This window comes from Mustelus asterias, chromosome 5 (genome assembly GCF_964213995.1).
Source record: "Mustelus asterias chromosome 5, sMusAst1.hap1.1, whole genome shotgun sequence".
NCBI classification, from domain to species: Eukaryota; Metazoa; Chordata; class Chondrichthyes; order Carcharhiniformes; family Triakidae; genus Mustelus; species Mustelus asterias.
Window position 1 is genome coordinate 23,678,341 of NC_135805.1, and position 27,644 is coordinate 23,705,984.

Below are 27,644 nucleotides of genomic sequence, written 5' to 3' on the forward strand. Positions count from 1 at the left end.
CCATCCAGTTTGAGTTTAGCGTTTGCTTTCAAGCAGAGCACACACACACACTGCTCTGCAGCTCTGTTGCCTTCAAGCTTTATATCCATGTGTATCTATTCACAATGTGGAGATGCCGGCGTTGGACTGGGGTAAACACAGTAAGAAGTTTAACAACACCAGGTTAAAGTCCAACAGGTTTATTTGGTAGCAAAAGCCACACAAGCTTTCGAGGCTCTAAGCCCCTTCTTCAGGTGAGTGGGAATTCTGTTCACAAGCAGAACTTATAAAGACACAGACTCAATTTACATGAATAATGGTTGGAATGCGAATACTTACAACTAATCCAGTCTTTAAGAAACAAAACAATGGGAGTGGAGAGAGCATCAAGACAGGCTAAAAAGATGTGTATTGTCTCCAGACAAGACAGCCAGTGAAACTCTGCAGGTCCACGCAACTGTGGGGGTTACAGATAGTGTGACATGAACCCAATATCCCGGTTGAGGCGGTCCTTGTGTGTGCGGAACTTGGCTATCAGTTTCTGCTCAGCGACTCTGCGCTGTCGTGTGTCGCGAAGGCCGCCTTGGAGAACGCTTACCCGAATATCAGAGGCCGAATGCCCGTGACCGCTGAAGTGTTCCCCAACAGGAAGAGAACAGTCTTGCCTGGTGATTGTCGAGCGGTGTTCATTCATCCGTTGTCGCAGCGTCTGCATAGTTTCCCCAATGTACCATGCCTCGGGACATCCTTTCTTGCAGCGTATCAGGTAGACAACGTTGGCCGAGTTGCAAGAGTATGTACCGTGTACCTGGTGGATGGTGTTCTCACGTGAGATGATGGCATCTGTGTCGATGATCCGGCACGTCTTGCAGAGGTTGCTGTGGCAGGGTTGTGTGGTGTCTTGGTCACTGTTCTCCTGAAGGCTGGGTAGTTTGCTGCGGACAATGGTCTGTTTGAGTTGTGCGGTTGTTTGAAGGCAAGAAGTGGGGGTGTGGGGATGGCCTTGGCGAGATGTTCGTCTTCATCAATGACATGTTGAAGGCTCCGGAGGAGATGCCGTAGCTTCTCCGCTCCGGGGAAGTACTGGACAACGAAGGGTACTCTGTCCACTGTGTCCCGTGTTTGTCTTCTGAGGAGGTCGGTGCGGTTTTTCGCTGTGGCGCGTTGGAACTGTTGATCAATGAGTCTAGCGCCAATCACCAGGCAAGACTGTTCTCTTCCTGTTGGGGAACACTTCAGCGGTCACGGGCATTCGGCCTCTGATATTCGGGTAAGCGTTCTCCAAGGCGGCCTTCGCGACACACGACAGCGCAGAGTCGCTGAGCAGAAACTGATAGCCAAGTTCCGCACACACAAGGACGACCTCAACCGGGATATTGGGTTCATGTCACACTATCTGTAACCCCCACAGTTGCGTGGACCTGCAGAGTTTCACTGGCTGTCTTGTCTGGAGACAATACACATCTTTTTAGCCTGTCTTGATGCTCTCTCCACTCCCATTGTTTTGTTTCTTAAAGACTGGATTAGTTGTAAGTATTCGCATTCCAACCATTATTCATGTAAATTGAGTCTGTGTCTTTATAAGCTCTGTTTGTGAACAGAATTCCCACTCACCTGAAGAAGGGGCTTAGAGCCTCGAAAGCTTGTGTGGCTTTTGCTACCAAATAAACCTGTTGGACTTTAACCTGGTGTTGTTAAACTTCTTACTGTATCTATTCACATGCAGCTCGTTTTAATAAATGAACCCAAAACATGTTTACCCAACTCCTTACGAGTGATTGGTAGCTTATGGTGTTCAGCAATAGTTCCTTCTAGATGACATGGTCTGGCAGTAAGCTTCAGAACAGGTATGACATGGTGAACAGTTTTAGATGGTGCTACATGCTATGAGATAACCCTTTATATTCTGGTCAGACTGCACCAGGGTCGCAGCATCAGAGAGTGTTGTAATTGCAGCACAATGACTGGGCAGGAGAGCTTGAAGACACAGGGCTCAGATACTGCAGAGGAGTGAACTGAGGACACAGGCTTGGTAGACTCACAGTTTGGCGCTCTCAGTCAGGTTGCTGTTGTTCCATATGCTCCAACCTAGCTTGGAAATAATAGCTGTAGCCTCTGCACACGTGTATTGATTTTAGCATCAAGTGCTAGCGAGAGTATCTCAGAATCACAGAATCCTACAGTGTAGAAGAGGCCCTTCGGCCCATTGAGTCTGCTCCGACGCATGAAAGGTCCTGACCTGCCCACCTAATCCCACTTGGCAGCACTTGGCCCATAGCCCTGAATGTTATGGCGTGCCAAGTACTCACCCAGGTACTTTTTAAAGGATGTGAGGCATCCCGCCTCCACCACCCTCCTAGACCGTCACCACCCTCTGGGTAAAAATGCTTTTCCTCAAATCCTCCCTAAACATCCCACCCTTGCTTTTAGCTTGTGTCCCCTCATAACTGACCCTTCAACTATGGGGAACAGCTGCTCCCTATCCACCCTGGTAGGAGGTTGGGACCTAAAACAGTAGGGAGACAGAACAGAAGGCTGAGGACAGCACAGATGTTAAAGAGAGCACGTTAACTAGTAAAGACAGTGTCAGTAATCCTAGTACTAGATGGGCCAGGCAAGAGCAGTGCAGAGAGCAAGGGAAGTCTAGATTAAACTGCGTTTATTTCAATGCAAAGGGCCTGACAGGCAAGGCAGATGGACTCAGGGCATGGATGGGTACGTGGGACGGGGATATTATAGCTATTGTTGAAACATGGCTAAGGGAGGGACAGGACTGGCAGCTCTATGTTCCAGGGTACAGATGCTATAGGAGAGATAGAACAGGAGGTAAGAAAGGAGGGAGAGTTGTGTTTTTGATTAGGGAGAACATCACGGCAGTACTGAGAGGGGATATATCCAAGGGTTCGCCCACTGAGTCTATATGGGTAGAACTGAGAAATAAGAAGGGAGAAATCACTTTGTACTATAGGCCCCCAAATAGTCAGTGGGAAATTGAGGAGCAAATATGTAAGAAGATTACAGATAGCTCCAAGAAAAATAGGGTGGTAATAGTAGGGGACTTTAACTTTCCCAACATTGACTGGGACAGCCATTGCATGAGAGGCTTGGATGGAGAGAAATTTGTTGAGTGCATTCAGGAGGAATTTCTCATTCAATATCTGGATGGCCCAACTAGGGAGGGGGCAAAACTTGACCTTCTTTTGGAAATAAGGAAGGGCAGGTGACAGAAGTGATGGTGAGGGATCACTTTGGGATCAGTGACCATAATTCCATTAGTTTTAAGATAGCTATGGAGAATGATAGGTCTGGCCCAAAAGTTAAAATTCTAAATTGGGGCAAGGCCAATTTTGATGATATTAGACAGGAACTTTCAAAAGTTAATTGGGGGAGTCTGTGGGGAGGCAAAAGGAAGTCTGGTAAGTGGGAGGTTTTCAAAAGCGTGTTCACCAGGGTTCAGGGTAAGCACATTCCTCTTGGAGTGAAGGGCAAGGCTGGAAGAAGTAGAGAACCCTGGATGACTCGTGATATTGAAGCCCTGGTCAAGAAGAAGAAGGCAGAATGTGACATGTATAGGCAGGCTGGAATCAAGTGGATCCCTTGAAGACTATAGACGGTGTCAGAGTACAGTTAAGAGAGAAATCAAGAGGGCATAAAGGGGACACGAGATTGCTTTGGTAGATAGGGCAAAAGAGAATCCAAAGAGCTTCTACAAATAGATAAAGGGCAAAAGAGTAACCAGGGAGAGAATAGGGCCTCTTAAGGATCATCAAGGTCATCTATGTACGGATCCACAAGTGATGGGTGAGATCCTAAATGAATATTTCTGATCAGTCGACATGGACTTTAGCAAGGCCTTTGACAGGGTACTGCATGGTAGGTTGTTGCATAAGGTTAAATCTCTCAGGATCCAGGGTGAGGTAGCCAATTGGATACAAATTGGATTGATGACAAAAGCCACAGGATGGTTGTCGAGGGTTGTTTTTCAAACTGGTGGCTTGTGACCAGTGGTGTGCCTCAGGGATTGGTGCTGGGTCCACTGTTATTTTTCATTTATGTTAATGATTTGGATGAGAATTTAGGAGGCATGGTTAGCAAGTTTGCAAATGACACCAAGATTGGTAGCAAAGTGGAAATGAAGAAAGTTACCTCGGGTTGCAACAGGATCTTGATCAATTGGGCCAGTGGGCTGATGAATGGCAGATGGAGTTTAATTTAGATAAATGCAAAGTGATACATTTTGGTAGATCGAACCAGAGCAGGGCTTACTCAGTTAATGGTATGGCATTGGGAAGAGTTACAGAACAAAGAGAGCCAGGGGCACAGGTTCATAGCTCCTTAAAAGTGGAGTCACAGATGGACAGGGTGGTGAAGAAGGCATTCGGCATGCTTGGTTTTGTTGTTCCGAACATTAAATGCAGAAGTTGGGACGTCTTGTCGAAGTTGTACAAGACATTGGTAAGGCCACACTTGGAATACTGTGTACAGTTGTGGTCATGGTCATCCTATTACAGAAAATATATAATCAGACTAGAAAGAATGCAGAAAAAATTTACTAGGATGCTACTGGGACTTGATGGCTTGAGTTATAAGGAGAGGCTGGATAGACTGGGACTCTTTTCCCTGGAGCGTCGGAGGCTTGTGGTGACCTGATAAAGGTCTATAAAATAACAGATAAAGTAGGTAGTCAATATCTTTTCCCAAAGGTAGAGGAGTCTAATACTAGAGGGCATAGGTTTCAGGTGAGAGGGGAGAGATACAAAAGGGTCCAGAGGGGCAATTTTTAAACTCAGAAGGTGGTGAGTGTCTTGAACGAGCTGACAGAGGTAGTAGTACAGGCGTGTAAAATTTTGTACTTTAAAAAGCATTTAGACAGTTACATGGGTAAGATTGGTATAGAGGGATATGGGCCAAACAGGGGCAATTGGGGCTAGCTTAGTGGTAAAAACTGGGCGGCATGGACAAGTTGGGCTAAAGGGCCTGTTTCCATGCTGTAAACTAAAAAAAAAGTGACAGATTGTTGGTGTTTGTGGAATCTAGATATGTGAACAACCTCTAGTGTCACTTTGTCAATGCTCATAGATGGCAATATGGCAACATCCCGGACCAGGAAATTCGTCTTCTTGATGGGATGGTCAGACAAACTCTTTACAGGTCTGAGAGAGTCTGTCCACTTGCTGCTCCAGGTGTTCCTCGGTATGGAATGTCACTGCAGCATCTGTCAGCGTAGAGCAACTCTCTGATGAGGACTTGGTGCACCTTTGCCTTTGTTCTTGGACATGAGGCTGAGCTGCTTTCCATCAGTTCTTGTGTGTAGGTCAAAACCTCTATAGATGATATGAAGGCTTATGATAACAGTGAAGAGAAGAATATGCCAAAGAGGGTCAGTGCCTGAACACAACCCTGTTTGACCCCACTGCGGATCTCAGAGAGTTTTGATGTTGCTCTGCCAGAGCTGACCTTACCCTTCATGTTGTTCTGGAAAGAGGAGATCACACTTTGGTAGACAGCCAATTACCTTCAGCAGTTTAAATAAATCACCTCTGCTCACATGGTCAAATACCTTGTGAGATCAATGAGGGCAACATACAGAAGTCTGCTTTGTTCACTGCGTTTCTCTTGTAGCTGCCAGGGTGAGAAGATCATGTCAGTTGTAGATCTTCCAGTTCTGAAACTGCACTGGGTTTGGGATGGATGAGTTCAGACAGGATCTGCAGAGTGACAAGGACAACACTGGCAAATACATTTCCCATGATGCTCAGCAGGGCAATGTCTCAACAGTTGCAATCATTGTGGTCATACTTGTTCCTGTCTAGAGCATCTTTAGTAAGAAGTCTCACAACACCAGGTTAAAGTCCAACAGGTTTATTTGGTAGCACAACCTTTCGGAGTGTCGCTCCTTCTTCAGGTGAGTGAGGAGTTGTGTTCACAAACAGGGCATATATAGACACAAACTCAATTTACAAGATAATGGTTGGAATGCGAGTCTTTACAAGTAATCAAGTCTTAAAGGTACAGACAACGTGAGTGGAGAGAGGGTTAAGCACAGGTTAAAGGGGTGTGTATTGACTCCAGCCAGGACAGTTAGTGAGATTTTGCAAGCCCAGGCAAGTCATGGGGGTTACAGATAGTGTGACGTGAACTCAAGATCCCGGTTGAGGCCATCCTCATGTGTGCGGAACTTGGCGATCAGTTTCTGCTCAGCGATTCTGCGTTGTCATGTGTCATAAAGGCCGCCTTGGAGAACGCTTACCCGAAGATCGGAGGCTCAATGCCCGTGACTGCTGACGTTTTCCCCGACAGGAAGAGTACACTCCTGTCTGGTGATTGTTGAGCAGTGTTCATTCATCCGTTGTAGCGTCTGCATGGTCTTCCCAAAGTACATCCTTGGGTCATCCTTTCCTGCAGTGTATCAGGTGGACAACGTTGACCGAGTTGCAAGAGTATGTACCATGTAGTGGATGGTGTTCTCACGTGAGATGATGGCATCCATGTCGATGATCTGGCACGTCTTGCAGAGGTTGCTGAGGCAGGGTTGTGTGGTGTCGTGATCACTGTTCTCCTGAAGGCTGGGTAGTTTGCTGCGGACAATGGTCTGTTTGAAGTTGTGCGGTTGTTTGAAGGCAAGAAGTGGGGGTGTGGGATGGCCTTGGCGAGATGTTCATCTTCACTGATGACATGTTGAAGGCTCCGAAGAATATGTCATAGCTACTCTGCTCCGGGAGCTTTCAACATCTCAAACATGTTTGCAGGGTAGCAAACTACCCAGCCTTCAGGAGAACAGTGATCACGACACCACACAACCCTGCCACAGCAACCTCTGCAAGACGTGCCGGATCATTGACACAGATGTCATCATCTCATGTGAGAACACCATCCCCTAGGTACACGGTACATACTCTTGCAACTCGGCCAACGTTATCTACCTAATGCGCTGTAGGAAAGGATACCCTAAGGCATGGTACATTGGGGAGACCATGCAGTGCTACGACAATGGATGAATGAACACCGCTCGACAATCACCAGGCAGGAGTGTTCTCTTCCTGCTGGGGAACACTTCAGCAGTCGCGGACATTCAGCCTCTGATCTTCGGTAAGCATTCTCTAAGGTGGCCTTCACGACACACGACAACGCAGAATTGCTGAGCAGAAACTGATAGCCAAGTTCCACACACATGAGGACGGCCTCAACCGGGATCTTGGGTTCATGTAACCCCCACGACTTGCCTGGGCTTGCAAAATCTCACCAACTGTCCTGGCTGGAGACAAAACACACTTCTTTAACCTGTGCTTAACCCTCTCTCCACTCACATTGTCTGTACCTTTAAGACTTGATTACCTATAAAGACTCGCATTCCAACCATTATCTTGTAAATTGAGTTTGTGTCTATATATGCCCTGTTTGTGAACACAACACCTCACTCACCTGAAGAAGGAGCGACACTCCGAAAGCTTGTGCTACCAAATAAACCTGTTGGACTTTAACCTGGTGTTGTGAGACTTCTTACTGTGCTTACCCCAGTCCAACGCCGGCACATCCACATCAGAGCATCTTTAACCAGGCCTTATCCCCATAACCCCACATATTTACCCCACTAATTCCCCCATGGGTGGCACGGTGGCGCAGTGGTTAGCACTGCTGCCTCACAGTGCCAGGGACCCAGGTTCGATTCCGGCCTCGGGTGACTGTCTGTGTAGAGTTTGCACATTCTCCCTGTTTCTGTGTGGGTTTCCTCCAGGTGCTCTGGTTTCCTCCCACAGGCCAAAAGACGTGCTGGTTAGGTGCATTGGCCATGCTAAATTCTCCCTCAGTATACCCGAACAGGCGCCAGAGTGTGGTGACTAGGGGATTTTCACAGTAACCTCATTACAGTGTTAATGTAAGTCTACTTGTGACACTGATAAATAAACTTTAAAATACTTTTGGAGATCCGAAAGCTCGTGATTCCAAATGGGCCTGTTGGACTTTAATCTGGTGTTGTGAGACTTCTTACTGTACCCACTCCAGTCCAACGCCAGCATCTCCACATCATGGCTCCCCACGATCCTATGCATCTTGGGACATTAAGGGAAAATTGAGCATGGTCAATCCACCTAACCCACACATCTTTGGATTGTGAAAGAGAAACCAGAGCATCCGGAGGAAACCCACGCAGACACAGGGAGAACATACAAACTACACAGACAGTGACCCGAGGCTGGAATCGAACCCGGGTCCCTGGCGTTGTGAGGCAGCAGTGCTAACCACTGCGCCACTGACAATGCTGAATTTGAAGACCATACTTGAAGCATTCCTCTGTACAGTTGCCAGATTTAAAGATTTTTCATCATTTTTCCTTAGCAAAAATTTGTAAAGACTTACACCTAAACAATGGATTGTTAAAGCAAAGTGTTCACAAAAGTGTTTCTTTTTAAAAAGTGAAAAGCTCAAGAACAAAAGGTGATTAAGATTCTAATCAGGGGTACATTGTTTCTCCAAAGACTGCAAACAAAAAGCAATTCATTAGCTTGCTTCAGTAATCAATAAAATGCCTCCATCCATTATCTTAGGGAGACTAGGATCCTGAGAGCTTGGCATAGGCTCTGGTTGTTATCACAGTGATAAAACAGGCACACACATTGATTGTCAGGTTCATTAACAAAAAGCTGTTTGTACTGGTTTTCATGGTAACTCAGAAGATTAGGCTGGAAGTAAAACAAAGCAAATAAAGCTACAAGCACGAGAGAGAGGGCTCCCAGAACTTTATATGCAATGCTGGAAACCTTAGTGGTGGAGGTGATAGGGAGGCGAGATGCCGTGTTTCCACAAGGGGCAGGTTTTTTGCTGGGATCTCATTGTAATTAATGAGGTCAGATCGCTTGGCGTCAATGACAGGCTCCATCACAATGAGGTTAGCCTCGAACCAGTCAGCGATTTCCACGCTCGCTTACCACATGTTGTGACTTCCGTATTGTAGATGGTGGGTGGGATTTTCCAGCCACGCTCGTCCCAAAACCGGAAAATTCTGCCCGAGGTCAATGGACCTTTGCATAGTCCTGAATCGCCCGCCACAGGAATCATACTGGGCAGAACAGGAAAATCCCAACCGGTGTCTCGAAGCATGTTCCATTTCACTCCTGCAATGTGTGTGGGAATGCCGGAGAGCTCCTGTTCAAATGAGTTGAGGAACTGTTGGTTTTTAACTGGGTAGGCAGTACAACTGATGTTGATACAAGGGCAACAGTTCTGCTTCAGATGAATAACATTCAAGGGTTGTACCATAACACCAGGGAGTGATCTGTATCACAGTCAGCTCTATAGTGGCTGTGTGTGTTGAGAATACTGTTCAGAGAGTCATGTCTGGTGATGATCAGATCCTGCTGATGCCAATGTTCTGACCTTGGACGTCTCCAGGACACCTTGTGGCATAGTTTGTCCTGAAAAAAGGTGTGAGTTACACAAACCTTGTGGTAATAGCAAAGCTCAAGTAGTTTTTGCCCGTTCCCATTTATCTTTCCCAGGCCATAATATCTGAGGCAGGGAGGCCATGACTTGTGACCCCCGTCTACTGCATTGAAATTGTCCAGTAGGTAAAAATGTTCTGACTTAAGGATTTTGTTGAATGTTCCTCATTGAACTGTTTATCATCTCTGTAGTGGAGCACAGCGTCGGAACATATTCATGAGCTTGACTGGCCCAGTTCAAGTTGAGATGTGGATGGAGAGGACACATTCTGAACCATATGGTGGGATGGGGGTTCTATCATTAAGTGAAAGGATTCTTATCGTGAAGTCTACTTGGGTGTTTCCTGTGAATTCTTCCCCTGCCAGGCAAATGTGTAATGTTTTTCTTTCACTGAACCTCTCTAAGCGAGCTTGGTCTCATAGAATCATAGAATTGTTATGGCGCAGAAGGAGGCCATTTGGCCCATCGTGTCTGCACCAGAAGTGATATCAATGTTCAGCCCATCAAGCTCCATGTTGATGGCAGCCATCTTGATCAGCTGCAAGTTATCTGTCAATCTCATGTACACGGTCTTGACAATCCAGCTTGCCAATCAAAGAATCGCCATTTTCTTTCCTTTGTCCGTCTGGTGCAGTAGGTTCAATCCACTTGTTGAGCAGAGACTCCAACTCTCATTGCAGCAGACGGACCATGGCAGGTCAGCACCTCTAGGCGGGAGCTGCTCCTTGCGGTTGGTGATGGCTGACCAGTCGGACATGATTGTCCCTCCCACCCTCGGAGACAGCCTTGCAGCGATCACGTTGGGTTTCTCACTGGTAAGTGGTGTTTCCATTGTTGTGTTAAACACCCTGCAGTGAAACTGGTCTCCTCTCCAGAGTGCAAGCCTGGGAAATCATAGAAATCATAGAAACCCTACAGTGCAAAAGGAGGCCATTCGGCCCATCGAGTCTGCACCGACCACAATCCCACCCAGGCCCTGCTAATGGAGACCCTATATTGCCCAAAAGCCGGGAACCTGGTTCAACTTCACCTGTTGAGTCCAAAGGAATTCAAACCATTATGATTGGCCTCAGCTTGGTTGCAGGAGTTGCTGGAAAGATTACATATTTGGACATCAGTCTGCCTTTGGGCTCCACTCCACATTTTGTTGTCAAGTTTGCTCCCTTAGCCTTTATGTCTCCTAAGGTATCCACAAGGCAGGGGCAGTACTCCCGCATTGCTGAGAGTTTGGTGTACGAGTGCCAGGCCATATCCCATGCTGGTGGGTCTGCACATGGCATGTCTGGGAGCCAAATCTCCTCTGAGTTCTTCTGTAGCTTCAGCCTGGGGCTGTGAGAGAGCCAGTGTCCATATCACTCCAATGAGAAGTCATAGCTGAGGACTTGCTGAGGGAGAGGCCGTGGACTTGGCATTTGGCTCTCTTTATTGCATTGCGAATGGTCAGTAATGTTGATCGGGAGAAGCAAACCCGTGCACAAAAGCAGAAAATACGCTAACTTTCTTCAGCCGCACACTAGATGTATCGTATCCACCTTGTCAGACATTTGGAGCCTGAGTGGTTCAGTCGATAGTGCTTCGCCTTTGTTTGGGAAGGCCCTGGCTCAAGGTCTACTCCTTGACTTGTGCTCCTTGGGAGAAGTGATCATCATTAGTTATTGTTAGTGTAGCAGATGGGTGAAAGTATGAGAACAGAATAGACTGGAATAGAGCAGCACGGTGGCACAGCTGGGCCCATTTTCTGTTTTGCCTCTGGTTTTAAGTGACAGTTGCATCTTGAGGGCTCCCTCAGGAAGTTAAAAGAATACTGCCAAGTGCTCCAGAATAAAGCACACTATGTATTTTTTTTTTAAGTTCGACTTTTATTTATTTGCATTAAAAATTACTTTGAATACTTTTTAAACCTTAAAACAGGAATCATTTTGCAGTGTTGAATCACCTTACAGTTCAATTCCCTGACCCAAGGTACTAAGAAAGGAATCTCTTACATTAAGTCCTCACTGCTGTTGAACACAAGGGAAATGTTTATTGCCTCATTTGTCCTTTGAACTAATTCCACATGCAGAAAGAATTTATATAATTTGTGACACTTAATATCACAAATCAGAAAAGGAACGACAGACCTTTTTAATAATAAAAGGCCGCATTCTCAGAGCAGCCAAGAAAAGCAACTATAATTGTCTTCCAATGAGAGCTGTCAAAACAACTTCATGGAGGTCTCAATTAAGCAACTGGTATTTTCTCAACATATTAATTATCTGTCGTTGCTGTACTTTTTTATACATTTGTTCAATGAGTCATTTAATGGTCCAATTTGAACCTGAAACCCTTGTGTTGTCACCTTGGCTCAGGAATAGCATTCTTGCCTTGGTGTTGGATGGTTGTTACGCCCCATTCCTGACAGAGGCTTCAGCGCATCAGCTAATTTGACCTTCACTTTCTGAGTGAAAATCAGCTGCCACTTTCACTAATCAAGCAGTAGTACTCTGTGGAACTCATGGAATGGGTAGAGCATGGCAGGAGGCCATTTGGCCCCTTGTGGTCATAATGGCTCTCTGCAAGAGCAACTTGACTAGTCCCACTGCCCTCTTGCTGTAGAGCTGCAAATGTTTTCTCTGCAGATGCTTATCAAATTCTTCTTTGAAAACCAATCACCTCTGCCTGCACTGCACTTTGTGGTAGTGCATTCCAGGTCCTAACCACGCACCACATACCAGAGCTTTTTATTACGTTATGGTTGGTTCTCTTGCCAATCACCTTAAATTGATCTCCTCTGGTTCCTGACCCTTCTGCCAATGGGAACAATTTCTCTCTATCTACTCTGTCCAGACCCCTCATGGTTTTGAACACTTCTTTCAAACCTCCTCTTAACCTCCCTTCTATATCAACATGCCCAATATCTCCATCTGAAGTCCTCATACCTGGGACTATTCTCATAAAACTTTACTGCATCTTTTATAAAGCCTTCCTAAAGGGCAGTGTCCAGAATTAGACATTACGCTCTTGTTGAGGCTGAACCAGAGTTTCATACATCTTTGTTTTTATTGGGGTGGTACAGTGGTTAGCACTGCTGCCTCACAGCTCCAGGGATCCGGTTTCGATTCCCGGCTTGGGTCACTGTCTATGCAGAGTTTGCACATTCTCTCCGTATCTGCGTGGGTTTCCCCCGTGTGCTCCGGTTTTCTCCCACAGTCCAAAGATGTGCAGGTTAGGTGGATTGGCCATGCTAAATTGCCCGTTAGTGTCCCGGGATACGTAGGTTAGAGGGATTAGTGGTGTAAATATGTGGGGTTATGGGGATAAGGCATAGGTGGGATTGTTGTCAATGCAGACTTGATGGGCCGAATGGTCTCCTTCTGCACTGTAGGATTTCTATGATTTTACTCTATGTCCCTGTTTATAAAACCCAAGATCCAATCTGCCCTTTGAACCACTTTCTCAATCTGCCATGCCACCTTCAGTGATTTTTGTACATATGCTGCAAGGCCTCTCTGTTCCTGCCACCCCTTTAAAATTGCATCCGTATTTTATATTGCCTCTCCTAGTTCTTCCTAACAAAATGTCGCACTTCACACTCCTCTGCATTTAACTTCATCTGCCCCATGCCCGCCCACTCCAGCCAGCCTATGTCCTCTTGAGGTCTATGCCTAACCTCCTCACAGTTCACAATACTTTCAGGTTTTGAGTCATCTACAAATTCTAACATTCTACCCCTGTGCAACAAAATCAAAGGTCACTGACCTTTGGGGAACAGTAATTAAACTCCAGTCTTGGAAAGGTTTAACCTTGTATCAGACATGCAAACATAAATATGAATTAGGAACAGGAGTAGGCCATTCAGCCCCTCGATTTGGTAAGATCATGGCTGATATGATTGTGACCTTTACTTTCCTGTCTAGCCTTTGACTCCTTTGTCAATCAAGAATCTATCTAAAAATATTCAATGACCCAGCCTCCACCATTCCCTGGGGAAGAAAATTCTACAAACTGACGACCCTTTTGAGTGAAAAAAAATTCTCCTTGTCTTTGTCTTAAATGGGCGACCCCTTATTTGTAATCTGTGTCCCCTAGTTCCAGTCTCTCTCCCTCTTCCCTGCAGCTGAGTACACCATGCTCCCAATGATCACTCCTGCAGCATGGCGACTGCTCTTCTGCATTGTCTCCTATCTCTGATTTCAGACTGTGAGGTCGATATAACCCCTGGGCTGCCTATTATCTGCGACTCCTTTCCATTTCGCAGCAGGATGGTCTGCACTCTGTGACTGCTGCCTACCAGCCCTGAACTTAGACGGGAGCCTTGATGTAGTTCCCATTTCCAAAGAGGATTATGTGCAACAATAACCTTCACAAAGCACAGCAGCTCTGACCTGTTTAGTGTTTGTCCGAATCATCCCGACTGTGCCGCACTTATAAGCCTCTATCTCAATTTCGGTAGTCTGTGTGAATCCCCTTCCAGTAATACTTTGACCCCCTGGTTTGTGAGTGTTTCATGCAGCCTTGTCAGGGTTCAGCTTCTCTCGGTTTTCCTTCTGTCTTCCATTATTTGTCCTCTTTATCCACCTCCTTGACCCTCTGCCCTACCAGCCTGAGCCTGAGTCCTTCCCCTCCCCCAACAACCCGTGCACAGTCCTCCTTCCACACTGCTCCCTAGTGTTTGCCCTACCCCCTAGTGTTTGCCCTACCCCCATTTCCTCCGCACACAGCCCGTCCTTCCACATTGCCCCCTTTTATTCATCAGCCCACCCCACACTCACCCTTGAGCTGCACCACATCCTCGATCGAACTTTGGGCCTTTGTTGCAGTGGCTGCATGAATACCTCAGCACAGTGTTGTCCAGACAGACACTAGTGTGTGGCACTGGGGGCAGGTGATCCCTGTACTCCCCACCCTTGGGGGCAGGAGACCCCTGTACTCCCTACCCCCAGGCATAGAACTGTATTGTTTTCCTATCTTGTGTTAGTTATGACACTCATTTACAAATCTACCTATGGTCATTTCCACTGAGGGGAGGTGGGTGACAGGCAAAGGGCCTTTTTTGCTCTCTTCTCCAGACAATGGTGTCAGCAACTGCTGCCATGAATGTGTCTCTGTTGTTGTGATTGGTGACACAGGGACAATCACCTCTTGATGGAAAAGGATGAGTGGTGTCCCAAGGGTAAGGTGTTGGATTGGGGGAAGGCCAACTTTAGTGGGATTAGGCAGAAATTGGCAGCTCTTGATTGGGAGAGGCTGTTTGAGGGTAAATCCACATCTGGCATGTGGGAGTCTTTTAAGGAACAGTTGTTAGGGCTGCAGGACAGGCATGGGCCTGTAAAAAAGAAGGATAGGAAGGGTAGGATTCGAGAACCGTGGATAACCAGGGAAATTGAAGGACTGGTCAAAAAGAAAAGAGAGGCGTATGTTAGGTCCAAGCAGCTAAAAACAGAGGGAGCTCTGGAGGAGTACAAAGAAAGTAGGAAAGAACTCAAACGGGGAATTAGAAGGGTAAAAAGGGGTCATGAAATGTCCTTGGCAGACAGAATTAAGGAGAATCCCAAGGAATTTTATTCATACGTTAAGAACAAAAGTGTTGTCAGGGAAAAAATCGGACCTCTCAGGGACAAAAGTGGGGAATTATGCTTGGAGCCCAAAGAAGTAGGGGAGATCCTAAATGAATACTTTGCGTCGGTATTCACAAAGGAGAGGGATGTGTTGACTGGGAGTGTCTCGGAGGGGAGTGTTGAACCGTTGGAGAAAATCTCCATTACAAGGGAGGAAGTGTTAGGTTTGTTAGAGAATATAAAGACTGACAAATCCCCAGGGCCTGATGGAATCTATCCAAGGCTGCTCAGGGAGACGAGAGATGAAATCACTGGGCCTCTGAACCAAATCTTTGTCTCGTCACTGGACGCAGGTGAGGTCCCAGAGGATTGGAGGATAGCTAATGTGGTCCCGTTATTTAAGAAGGGTAGGAAGGATAACCTGGGTAATTATAGGCCGGTGAGCTTGACGTCCGTGGTGGGGAAGTTGTTGGAGAAGATTCTTAGAGATAGGATGTATGCGCATTTAGAAAGGAATAAACTCATTAACGATAGTCAGCATGGTTTTGTGAGAGGGAGGTCATGCCTCACTAACCTGGTGGAGTTTTTTGAAGAAGTGACCAGAATGGTTGACGAGGGAAGGGCCGTGGATGTCGTCTATATGGACTTTAGTAAAGTGTTTGACAAAGTCCCTCATGGTAGGCTGGTGAAAAAGGTTGGATGTCATGGGATAAAGGGGGAGGTGGCTAGATGGGTGGAGAACTGGCTTGGTCACAGAAGACAGAGGGTGGTAGTGGAAGGGTCTTTTTCCGGCTGGAGGCCTGTGACTAGTGGTGTTCCGCAGGGCTCTGTATTGGGACCTCTGCTGTTTGTGATTTATATGGACGATCTGGAAGAAGGTGTAACTGGGGTGATCAGTAAGTTTGCGGACGACACAAAATTGGCAGGACTTGCAGATAGTGAGGAGCATTGTCAGAGGCTACAGAAGGATATAGATAGGCTGGAAATTTGGGCAAAGAAATGGCAGATGGAGTTCAATCCTGATAAATGCAAAGTGATGCATTTTGGTAGAAATAATGTAGGGAGGAGCTATACGATAAATGGCAGAACCATAAAGGGTGTAGATACGCAGAGGGACCTGGGTGTGCAAGTCCACAGATCCTTGAAGGTGACGTCACAGGTGGAGAAGAAGGCATATGGCATGCTTGCCTTTATAGGACGGGGCATAGAGTATAAAAGTTGGGGTCTGATGTTGCAGTTGTATAGAACATTGGTTCGGCCGCATTTGGTATACTGCGCCCAGTTCTGGTCGCCACTCTACCAGAAGGACGTGCAGGCTTTGGAGAGAGTGCAGAGGAGGTTTACCAGGATGTTGCCTGGTATGGAGGGGCTTAGTTATGAGGAGAGATTGGGTAAACTGGGGTTGTTCTCCCTGGAAAGACGGAGGATGAGGGGAGACTTAATAGAGGTGTATAAAATTATGAAAGGCATAGATAGGGTGAACGGTGGGAAGATTTTCCCCAGGTCGGTGGTGACGTTCACGAGGGGTCATAGGTTCAAGGTGAAGGGGGGGAGGTTTAACACAGATATCAGAAGGACATATTTTACACAGAGGGTGGTGGGGGCCTGGAATGTGCTGCCAGGCAAGGTGGTGGAGGCGGACACACTGGGAACGTTTAAGACTTATCTAGACAGCCACATGAACGGAGTGGGAATGGAGGGATACAAAAGAATGGTCTATTTTGGACCAGGAGGCGGCACGGGCCTGGAGGGCCGAAGGTCCTGTGCTGTATTGTTCTTTGTTCTTTGAAGACTAACCTCAACCCTCCAGTGGCATAGTTGTCAAATTTATTGCAGCTAATCCACTGCCAACATCATTATAACGTCAATGTGAAGGTGAATTTCTTCCACAGCCTTATCTTCCATCACTAAGACAATTCAGGGTTGGAGAAATAGCTGAGGAAAGGGAACAATGTACAGAAAGCATGAACTCAGGCCCATTGTGCACCCTCTCCATTCCCTTTGTTACAGCATTGGCCGGCTGGTTGGCGGCTTCCAGCTGTCTAGGTCCAAGACCTAAAGTAAGTTCCTGAAATAGTTTGCCACCTTCACCTCTCTCTCTCCATTTAATACTTCCTTCTTTGGCTCAGGGACCATTTTTTCCCATTCTGCTTCTGTGAAGCAACTTGCAGATTTTTTTTCTACATTAAAGGGTATTCTACAGATGCAACTTACTCTTATCTTCATTAGTCTGACAACATGCAAGGCAGCTTAATAAAGGTATCTGACTGGAGTTAGAAAGCCCTTCCACTCAGCAGTTTTCATAGAATCCTGACAGTGCAGAAGAGGCCATTCAGCCCATCGAGTCAGCACCAACTCTCTGACAGAGTATCTTACTCAGGCCCTCTACCCCCCCGCCCCCCATACCCTGTAACCCCACACATTTCCCATGACTAGTCCATCTAATCTACACATTTTAGGAGACTAAGGAACAATTTAGCGTGGCCAATACACCTAACCTACACATCTTTGGACCATGGGAGGAAAGCGGAGCACCCGGAGGAAACCCATGCAGACATGGGGAGAACGTGCAGACTCCGCACAGACAGTCACTTGAGGTCAGAATTGAACCCGGGTCCCTGGCGCTGTGAGGCAGCAGTGCTAACCACTGTGCCACCGTGCCAGCTTTCTGTCTATGCTTTTCTCTCTCTATCTCTCTCTCTCTTATTCTCTCTTTCTGGCTGAGCATAAAAAGAATGTGATTGCTATTTATTCTGAAATCTAGTTTGGGGTGAATGATGCATGCATTGATCGCAGATTCAGTTATGAGCAGTAAGCTGTTCCCGTCTACAGAAACAAACTAAGTGTTTTACTCAAGTAGTTTTGTTTGCCTGTATGATGCAGGTTGCAACTGGCTTGCCGAAACAAGCCGGATAATGTGAGTTATCAAGATTGCTTCCAGCGGCAGCTTGGCTGTGCCGATTGACAGCTGATTTCTTGTCTCTCGATAAACTGCTATTTGTTTAGGGGTGAGCAGCAGAGCCTGAGCGCCATGGCGCCGTGGCAGCTGTATTCTTGGTGCTCAGTGTGCCTGTGGAGCCTTCGCGTTAGGTTGTAAGAATCAAATAAGCAGCTTGATTCATTGATCGATGGAAGTAAAGGTCAAGAGAGGGAGAGGTATGGGTGGCACAATGGCACAGTGGTTAGCCCTGCTGCCTCACAGTGCCAGGGACCCAGGTTCAATTCCCAGCTTGGCTCGCTGTATGTGCGGAGTCTGCACGTTCTCCCCGTGTCTGCACGGGTTTCCTCCGGGTGCTCCGGTTTCCTCCCACAGTCCGAAAGCCGTGCTGGTTAGGGTGCATTGGCCATGCTAAATTCTCCCTCGGTGTACCCGAACAGGTGCCGGAGTCTGGCAACTAGGGGATTTTCATAGTAACCTCTTTGCAGTGTTGATACAAGCCCTCTTGTGACACTAATAAATAAACTTAAACTAAAAAACAGGCTGTCAACGCGCTATTGCCCCATTTCTCGGCATTGCTCAAAGTCAAAATCCACCCCGACTGAACATTAAAACATTAAAGCAACTTTCAACTTGACTTCCTCACTGAGATATCTGCAGCATGGCTTGCTGGTCCCACAAGGCTCCGACTAATACACAGTGGCTTTCCATTCAGAATTGCTCTCTGAACTTAAAACAATGGCACAGTCCTTCTAGGAATTTCCATCGTTATCTTTAGCCTTTCTTGATTGTACTTATTACTCCCTCTCAGTTACACACCGATACTTGCAGGATGACGGGAATATTTAACCAGTCTATCTGCTCGGAAATAAGTGACACGATAAATAATCAGCGCACACTTTTCAAATGCAAAGTTTCATTTGTCACATTGGCAGATATAGACAGTAATCATCAAAGATGGTCAGTTAGCTCCTTAAGAGGAGAGGAGTGTGGGGAGACTAGGCAATTGAGAAAATGAGGAAAATTAGATCAGAGGTTCTCCTGCAGTACATGATTATATCCTTTTCATGTCAGTCTGTGTTTCCTTCCTCACTCACTCACTCACAGGTGTACATTGCAGCATGGTAACTTCAGGTGCAGGTGTCTTTATAGATATTCGCCTTGCTATCCACAGGGACAGAGAGTGGACAGAGCCAGAGAGTGGAAAGAGAGTGGACAGAGAGTGGACAGGGACAGAGAGTGGACAGAGCCAGATAGTGGAAAGAGATTGGACAGAGGGTGGACAGGGACAGAGAGTGGACAGAGCCAGATAGTGGAAAGAGAGTGGACAGAGAGCGGACAGAGAGTGGACAGGACAAGGTATGGACAGAGAATGAGAGTGGACAGACAGTGGACAGGACAGAGAATGGACATAGAGTAGACAGAGACAGAGAGTGGACAGAGAGAGTGGACAGGACAATGAGTGGACAGAGAGTGGATAGGAACAGAGAGTGGACAGAGATGGAGAGTGGACTGGCCAGAGAGTGGACAGGACAGAGAGTGGACAGAGAGTGGAGAGAGACAAAGAGTGGACAGGACAGTGAGTGGACAGGACAGTGAGTGGACAGGGAGTGAACAGGACAGAGAGTGGACAGAGACAGAAAGGACAGAGTGGACAGAGTGGACAGGACAGAGAGTAGACAGAGAATGGACAGAGACAGAGAGTGGACAAGGACAGAGAGTGGATAGAGAGTGGACAGGACAGAGAGTAGAAAGAGAGTGGACAGGACAGAGAGTAGAAAGAGAGTGGACAGGGACAAAGAGTGAACAGGACAGAGAGTGGACAGGGTCAGAGAGGGAACAGGACAGAGAGTGGACAGAGACAGAGAGGACAGAGTGGACAGAATGGACAGGACAGAGAGTGGGCAGAGATTGGACAGAGACAGAGAGTGGAGAAGGACAGAGAGTGGACAGGACAGAGAGGACAGAGTGGACAGGGACAGAGAGTGGACAGAGACAGAGAGTGGACAGAGTGGACAGGGACAGAGAGTGAACAGGACAGAAAGTGAACAGAGAGTGGACAGAGACAGAGAGTGGACAGGACAGTGAGTGGACAGAGAGTGGACAGGATAGAGAGTGGACAGAGAGTGAACAGAGAGTGGGCAGGACAGAGAGTGGACAGGACAGAGAGTGGACAGGACAGAGAGTAGAAAGAGAGTGGACAGGGACAAAGAGTGGACAGAGAATGGACAGGACAAAGAGTGAACAGGACAGAGAGTGGAGAGGGTCATAGAGTGGACAGAGAGTGGACAGGACAATGAATGGACAGAGAGGGAACAGGACAGAGAGTGGACAGGGACAGAGAGGGAACAGGACAGAGAGTGGACAGGGACAGAGAGGACAGAGTGGACAGAATGGACAGGACAGAGAGTGGGCAGAGATTGGACAGAGACAAAGAGTGGACAAGGACAGAGAGTGGACAGGACAGAGAGGACAGCGTGGACAGAGTGGATGAATGGACAAAGAGTGAAAAGGACAGAGAATGAGCAGGGACAGAGAGTGGTCAGGACCAAGAGTGAACAGGACAGAGAGTGCACAGGGGCAGAGAATGGACAGAGAGTGGACAGGACAATGAATGGACAGAGGGTGAACAGGACAGAGAGTGGACAGAGACAGAGAGGACAGAGTGGACAGAGTGGACAGGACAGAGAGTGGACAGAGAATGGACAGAGACAGAGAGTGGACAAGGACAGAGAATGGACAGGACAGAGAGTAGAAAGAGAATGGACAGAGACAAAGATTGGACAGAGAGTGGACAGAGAATTGATAGAGAGTGAAGAGGACAAAGAGTAGACAGGACAGAGAGTGGACAGACAGTGGACAGAAACAGAATGTGGACAGAGTGGACAGGGACAGAGAGTGGACAGAGACAGAGAGTAGACAGAGAGTGGACAGGACAGAGTGGACAGAGAGTGGACAGGGATAGTGGACAGGACAGTGAGTGGATAGAGAGTGGACAGAACTGAGAGTGGACAGAGAATTGACAGAGAGTGAACAGGACAGAGAATGGACAGAGAGTGGACAGGACAGTGAGTGGATGGAGAATGAACATGACAGAGAGTGGACAGAGACAGTGAGTGGACAGGATAGTGAGTGGATGGAGAGTGAACAGGCCAGAGAGTGGACAGGACAGTGAGTGGACAGGACAGTGAGTGGACTGGACAGAGAGTGGATAGGACAGTGAATGGACAGGACAGAGAGTGGACAGGACAGTGAGTGGACTGGACAGAGAGTGGACAGGACAGTGAATGGACTGGACAGAGAGTGGACAGGACAGTATGTGGACAGAGAGTGACCAGGACAGAGAGTGGGCAGGACAGTGAGTGGACAGCACAGAGAGTGGACAGGACAGTGAATAGACAGAGACAGAGAGTGGACAGGACAGTGAGTGGACAGAGAGTGGGCAGGACAGAGAGTGGACAGGACAGTGAGTGGACAGAAAGTGAACAGAGAGTGGGTAGGACATAGAGTGGACAGAGAGTGGGCAGGACAGCGAGTGAACAGAGTGGATAGGGACAAAGAGTGGACAGAGAGTGGACAGGACAGAGAGTGGACAGAGAGTGGACAGAGTAGATAGAAACAAAGAGTGGACAGAGAGTGGGCAGGACAGAGAGTGGACAAAGAGTAGATAGGACAGTGGGTGAACAGGACAGTGAGTGGACAGTGAATGTACAGGACAGAGAGTGGACAGGACAGTGAGTGGACAGAACAGAGAGTGGACAGGACAGTGAGTGGACGGAGAATGAACAGGACAGAGAGTGGACAGAGACAGAAAGTGGACAGAGACAGTGAGTGGATAGAGAGTGGACAGGACAGAGAGTGGACAGGACAGTGAGTGGACGGAGAGTGAACAGTGACAGAGTGGACAGAGAGTGGACAGAGTGGACAGGACAGAGAGTGGACAGAGAATGGACAGAGACAGAGAATGGACAGGGACAGAGAGTGGACAGAGAATTGACAGTGAGTTAACAGGACAGATAGTGGACAGGACAGAGAGTAGACAGAGAGTGGACAGAGAGTGCAAAGAACAAAGAACAAAGAACAGTACAGCACAGGAAACAGGCCCTTCGGCCCTCCAAGCCTGTGCCGCTCCTTGGTCCAACTAGACCAATCGTTTGTATCCCTCCATTCCCAGGCTGCTCATGTGACTATCCAGTGCACAGGGACAGAGAGTGGACAGAGACAGAGGGTGGACAGAGAGTGGACAGGGATCAGGGAGTGGACAGAGACAGAGGCCAGACAGAAAGTGGACAGAGACAGCGAATGCACAGGACAGAGAGTGGACAGAGACAGAGAGTGGACAGAGAATGGACAGAGTGAACAGGACAGAGAGTGGACAGAGACAAAGAGTGGACAGAGACAGAGAGTGGACAGAGACAGTGAGTGGATAGAGAGTGGACAGGACAGAGAATAGACAGGACAGTGAGTGGACTGAGAGTGAACAGGACAGAGAGTGGACAGAGAGTGGACAGAGTGGAGAGGACAGAGAGTGGACAGAGAATTGACAGTGAATGAACAGGACAGATAGTGGACAGGACAGAGAGTAGACAGAGAGTGGACAGAGAGTGCACAGGGACAGAGAGTGAACAGAGACAGAGGATAGACAGAGAGTGGACAGGGGCAGAGAATGGACAGGACAGAGAGTGGACAGAGACAGAGAGTGGACAGAGAGTGGACAGAGTGAACAGGACAGAGAGTGGACAGAGACAGAAAGTGGACAGAGATAGAGAGTGGACAGAGAATTGACAGAGTGAACAGGACAGAGAGTGGACAGAGTGTGGGCAGAGATTTGACAGAGGGTGGGCAGAGATAGCGAGTGGACAGAGACAGAGAGTTGACAGGACAGTGAGTGAACAGAGACAGAAAGTGAGCAGGGATAGAATCGACAGGACAGAGAATGGACAGGACAGTGAGTGAACAGACAGTGGACAGGACAGAGAGGGGAAATAGAGAGAGATTGTCCGGACAGCCACACCCCTCCCCACCCCCACACCGCTTGCCCTCCCCATGTGGCATTGCCCTCTCCGGATCGCTAGGAGAATGCTAGCAATGACATAATGAGGCCATTGGACATGAACGTGAACAGGGAGTGGGCATGGAGAGGGAGTGAACATGGACTGGTCGTGGACAGGAATGGGCAGAGAGTGGAGTGGGACAGAGAGCCCAAGTATATTCAATCCTAGCTGCCAAATCTCTGAGATCTCAATGGAGGGTAGGACTAGGCTGACTCTTATTGACGTAAAACAGAGATGGAATGAGGATGGTGTCAATAATAATTTTAGAAATTTATTGCTATTCTATATAACTTGTTCAGCAAGAAGCCCACATGCCTGGTCCCTTTCGTGATGCACACTTCCTTTGTGGGTTTTGCTCGGTGTATGATATGGCTCATAGGATGTGAAGGAGACTTTCATTCAGAGGACAAGTATTACTATGTCACTAAATAATAATAAAACTTCTGCATCAAAAACTCAGAGATTAGATTTAAGATCCTGCTTTATGAGTCAACTCTTTGGCAGGATTTCAGAATGTAAACAGCAAAATAGCCATTCACCAAATATAATAGTTATGTCTTTGTTCCTGTCAGAGAGATCTATTTTGATGAAGAAATTGCACAGCGGTTTCCAGATTAAGAAGTTTGGATCTTCTATCATCTGTACTCATCTGCTTTTTCTGTACAATGGGAGTTGTTTTGTTCTCATGTGGCTAAATTTGTAGATCCAAGCATGATTCAACATTGCCAATATTTTTATCATTACACTGGGTCTGTTTAAATACTGCACATTATTGGTTTGATAACGCTCGCGTGAAGCCCCTTGGGATGTTCTACTATGTTATAGGCGCTAAATAAATGCAAGTTGTTGGTGGGTTAATTTACTCATTCTTTGTTTTACAAACAGAAAACACAGCTTTTTTTAATTCATTCGCGGGACATGGACATCGCTGGCTGGCCAGCATTTATTGCCCATCCCTAGTTGCCCTTGTTCAGAAGGCAATTGAGAGTCAACCACATTGTTGTGCCTCTAGAGTCACAGGTAGGCCAGACCAGGTAAGGATGGTAGATTTCCTTCCCTAACGGATATTAGTGAACCAGATGGGTTTTTTTCCGCCAATCGATAATGGTTTCATGGTCATCAGTCGATTCTTAATTCCAGATTTTTAAAAAATTGAATTCAAGTTCTACCATCTGCTGTGGTGGGATTTGAACCCGTGTCCCCAGAACATTCACTGAGTTTCTGGATTGATAGTCTAGCGATAATACCAGTCGGCCATTCTCTCCCCATTATAGATAATGCTTGGCATTATCTATAAACTAATAGATCGGTTAGATAATCAGCACCTTTTCCCAAAGGTAGGGAGTCTAAAACTAGAGGGCATAGGTTTAAGGTGAGACGGAAGAGATACAAAAGGGTCCAGAGGGGCAATATTTTCACACAAAGGGTGGTGAGCATCTGGAACAAGCTACCAGAGGTAGTAGTAGCGGCGGGTACAATTTTTGTCTGCATTTGGAATACTGCGCCCAGTTCTGGTCGCCACACTACCGGAAGGACGTGGAGGCTTTGGAGAGAGTGCAGAGGAGGTTTACCAGGATGTTGCCTGGTATGGAAGGGCTTAGTTATGAGGAGAGATTGGGTAAACTGGGGTTGTTCTCACTGGAAAGACGGAGGATGAGGGGTGACCTAATAGAGGTGTATAAAATTATGAAAGGCATAGATAGGGTGAACGGTGGGAAGCTTTTTCCCAGGTCGGTGGTGACGTTCACGAGGGGTCATAGGTTCAAGGTGAGGGGGAGGAGGTTTAACACAGGTATCAGAAGGACGTATTTTACACAGAGGGTGGTGGGGGCCTGGAATGTGCTGCCGGGCAAGGTGGTGGAGGCGGACACACTGGGAACATTTAAGACTTATCTAGATAGCCACATGAATGGAGTGGGAATGGAGGGATACAAAAGAATGATCTAGTTTGGACCAGGGAGTGGTGCGGGCTTGGAGGGCCGAAGGGCCTGTTCCTGTGCTGCATTGTTCTTTGTTCTTAAAAAGCATTTAGACAGTTACATGGGTAAGATGGATATAGAGGGATATCGGCCAAATGCGGGCAATTGGGACTAGTTTAGTGATTTAAAAAAAGGGCAGCCAGTTGGGCCGAAGGGCCTGTTTCCATGCTATAAACCTCTATGACCCTATCTGATCATGGGTTCAAACCTCCATTGACAGGGAGCCTCACTGCGAATCTAAAAGGTCTTAAAACAAGGTCCTTGGTGTCTGTTCCACTCGTTCACATGGATGTTAAAATTCCCGAGACATTATTTAAGAAGCAGCTATTTTTTTACTAGATATTCCCTGCAGAGGGCTTTTAATTTAGTGACATTGGTATTTACAAGACCATTCAAGAGCAATTTTAAGAGTCTCCTTTTCGTTAAAGTTAGTATACACAGAAATGCTGCTGGTCTGTGTCATTCTCAAGACAAAAAACTGGCACAGCTGGATTTTGTTTCTCTCTCTTTCTCTCTCACTTGATGGTTGGAGTTTATCAGCTCTCGAGGAAGGCAAAGTAAAAAGGTAAAGTTGCCATAGTCCCAGATGACCATAGGTTGTTCTCTCCTCTTGAGGGAGAGAGCTGACTGGTGGTGATTTTTTAAAGTTTATTTATTAGTCACAAGTAAGGCTTACATTAACAATGCAATGAAGTTACTGTGAAATTCCCCTCGTCGCCAAACTCCGGTGCCTGTTTGGGTCAATGCATCTAACCAACACGTCTTTCAGACTGTGGGAGGAAACCAGAACACCCGGAGGAAACCCATGCAGAGAACATGCAAACTCCACATTGACAGTGACCCAAGCCAGGAATCGAACCCGGGCCCCTGACGCTGTGAGGCAGCAGTGCTGACCACTGTGCCACCATGCCACCCATGTAACCTGATTTAACCTGAGGGTCACCACACCTCAGGCGAGGGGCAAGATTGAGAAGGCGGGGCCTTCATAGATAACCTCAGCCGGTACGGGAATTGAACACACATTGCTGATGTCACTCTGTAACATAAGGAAGGCCACGTAGTGAGTGACTGTAGCCAACCTTTGTTCATTAGGAATCTATGGTGCTGGGGGATGTTCTGTTTTTTTGAGTACAAGCATTCGTGTAGATGGATCTGCCTGCCACCTTCGTTCTAATAATGTTTTAACAGCATCTTCTACTGGAAGTTGCCTGTAAGATCATCGGTACTAACTGAGGTCTATGCTTGAGAAACAAGACCAAAGGCTCATCATTTGTAACATTTCTCTGTTCCTCCATGATAGGCTGGATGGGGTCAGACCATTGATGAGAGCGCATCACCGTGTAAGTTTCAGGGAAATCCTTTGCCAGATACACTGTCCCACAGACCAAATTACTCCAAGCACAGGATGAGCAGTTTTGATGGTTTAAGGTATTAGCTTCCAATGGGACCATGCAGAATTCATGTCATTGTGTAGGACATATAAAGCAAGCAGTTGACTATAAATTTGTGACGTTGCTATTGCAGTAGGAGCCTCCAGCTCCTAGATCTCACACTGCTACTGCAGCTTGCTGAATCCCAGCAGGTTTTCTACCATCACCACATCTAGTTCTGCTGAACTCCCTCAAATAAAAGGCCATTAATGGACCCTATTAAATCTCGGATTCCATTCGCTTTTCTAACAAGTTTATCAACTTACCAATAAAGCTTCAGGATTGACATATCTCAGGCCCTAACCTTCTTTGCTCTTCTATTCCTTTTAAAGTTTTGGTGTGCAAGTCATCTTGTTAGTCTACCTCCCAAAATACTTCAGCCTTCCAAACCCACCACCTCTACCACCTAGAAGAACAAGGGCAGCTGATGCATGGCGACACCTGCAAGTTCCCCTCCAAGCCACACACCATCCTGACTTGGAAATATATCGGCCGAACCTTCACTGTCACTGAGTCAAAATCCTGGAGCTCCCTCCCTAACAGCACTGTGGGTGTACCTACACTGTAAGAAGTCTCACAACACCAGGTTAAAGTCCAAAGGTTTATTTGGCAGCACCAACTTTTGGAGTATCACTCCTTCTTCAGGTGAGTCAGGTGTACCTACACCACAGGGTCTGCAACAGTTCAAGAAGTGGAGATGCCGGCGTTGGACTGGGGTAAACACAGTAAGAGTTTTAACAACAGCAGGTTAAAGTCCAACAGGTTTATTTGGTAGCAAATCTAATGGTATTTGCTACCAAATAAACCTGTTGGACTTTAACCTGCTGTTGTTAAAACTCTTACACAGTTCAAGAAAGCAGCTCGTCATCACTTTCTCAAGGGCAACTAGGGATGGGCAATAAATGCTTACCTAGCCAGCGATACCTACATCCCATAAATGAATAAATAATAAAAAAGAAGGGAAATGGGTTGGAATGATGCTGTGTGACATTCACAGCCAATTTGCAGGAAATCACTATGACTACTGCTTTGTTTATAAATAAATTGGCACCTTTGTAAAATTGTGAAGAGGTTTTCTCACCCTGACTCGCTGGTTAATAATCTTGCCCCGGGCTCACTTCAGCTTGTTGAAGTTTGTCTTTCGTCAGGGCAACTCACTGTACTGAAATATTAAGTGGAAACAGAACATGACACCATTGAATTGAAAATTTATGATATCTGGAAAGTTTGACCAGGCTGGGATTCTTTTTCCAAGCAGAGACAGAGGGGAAATCTGATAGAAGTCA

At 46.9% G+C, this 27,644-nt stretch overlaps 1 pseudogene; it reads right to left on the bottom strand.

Moving 5' to 3' along the window:
• Positions 1-5,618: 5,618 nt before the first annotated feature.
• LOC144493956 (COP9 signalosome complex subunit 8 pseudogene) lies at positions 5,619-26,522 on the bottom strand (annotated as a pseudogene).
• Between the last annotated feature and the right edge of the window lie 1,122 nt (positions 26,523-27,644).